The sequence below is a fragment of the Phocoena phocoena genome, chromosome X (genome assembly GCF_963924675.1).
Source record: "Phocoena phocoena chromosome X, mPhoPho1.1, whole genome shotgun sequence".
NCBI lineage: Eukaryota > Metazoa > Chordata > Mammalia > Artiodactyla > Phocoenidae > Phocoena > Phocoena phocoena.
In genome coordinates this window covers 41346080-41347470 of record NC_089240.1, presented here as the reverse complement: position 1 = coordinate 41347470, position 1391 = coordinate 41346080, and the positions used below count along the sequence as shown (strand labels likewise).

Below are 1391 nucleotides of genomic sequence, written 5' to 3'. Positions count from 1 at the left end.
GACTGAAATGTTTGTGTGCCCCCAAATTCATATGTTGAAGCCCTAGCCCACAATGATTTGGTATTTGGAGGTGGGGTCTTTGGGAGATAATTAGGTTTAGATTAGGCCAGGAGGGTGGGAACCTCATGATGGGATTAGTGCCCTTTTAAGAGGAAGATTTCTCTCTCTCTCCATGAGAGTAGGCACCAAGGAAAGGCCATGTGAGCACACAGTGAGAAGGCAGTTGTCTACAAGCCAGGAAGTGGGCCCTCACCAGACATGGATCTGACAGCAACTTGATCATAAACTTTCCAGCTTCCAGACTGTGAGAAATAAATTCCTGTTGTTTAAGCCACCCAGCCTATAGTTTTTTGTTATAGCAGCCCAAGTGGACCGAAATAGTCATGATGTATTATCCTTTTCATATATTGTTGGAGTTCAATTCGCTACAGTTTTAAGAACTTTCTTTTTTTTTTTTTATGGTACGCGGGCCTCTCACTGTTGTGGCCTCTCCCGTTGCGGAGCACAGGCTCCGGACATGCAGGCTCAGCGGCCACGGCTCACGGGCCTAGCCGCTCCGTGGCATGTGGGATCTTCCCTGACCAGGGCACAAACCCGTGTACCCTGCATCGGCAGGTGGACTCTCAACCACTGTGCCACCAGGGAAGCCCCTTAAGAACTTTTTTGCATTTACTTTATTTATTTTTATAAATTTATTTATTTATTTATTTTTGGCTGCGTTGGGTCTTCGTTGCTGTGTGCGGGCTTTCTCTAGTTGCGGCGAGCAAGAGCTACTCTTTGTTGTGGTGCACGGGCTTCTCATTGCAGTGGCTTCTCTTGTTGCGGAGCATGGGCTCTAGGTGCAGGGGCTTCAGTAGTTGTGGCTCACAGGCTCTAGAGTGCAGGCTCAGTAGTTGTGGCACACGGGCTTAGTTGCTCCGCAGCCTGTGGGATCTTCCAGGACCAGGGCTTGAACCCGTGTCTCCTGCATTGGCAGGCGGATTATTAACCACTGTGCCACCAGGGAAGCCTGCATTTGCTTTAAATAAAGGATATTGACCTGTATTTTTTTAGGAGGGGTGCCGTGCTGCCAACACTGCTTGCAGGATCTTAGATCCCTGACCAGGGATTGAACCCGGGGCCACGGCAGTGAGAGTGCCGAGTCCTAACTACTGGACCACCAGGGAACTCCCGATCTGTAGTTTTCTTATGTCTGTGTCTGGTTTTTATATTAGGTTAATGCTGACCTCATAGAATGAGTTGAGAACTATTCTCTCCCGTTCAATTTTTTGGGAAGAGTTGTGTAGGATTGATATTATTTGCTCCTTAAATGTTTGTTAGAATTTACCAGCAAGATCCTTTGGGCCTGGAGTTTTCCTCATAAGAAAGTTTTTAACTGCAAATTCAATTTA

At 47.2% G+C, this 1391-nt stretch overlaps 1 non-coding gene across 1 annotated transcript; it reads right to left on the bottom strand.

The window, feature by feature from the left end:
- Nucleotides 1-1093: 1093 nt before the first annotated feature.
- Nucleotides 1094-1166, bottom strand: TRNAE-CUC (transfer RNA glutamic acid (anticodon CUC)). Its single transcript has one exon. It is a non-coding gene; the product is annotated as a tRNA-Glu (tRNA).
- Between the last annotated feature and the right edge of the window lie 225 nt (nt 1167-1391).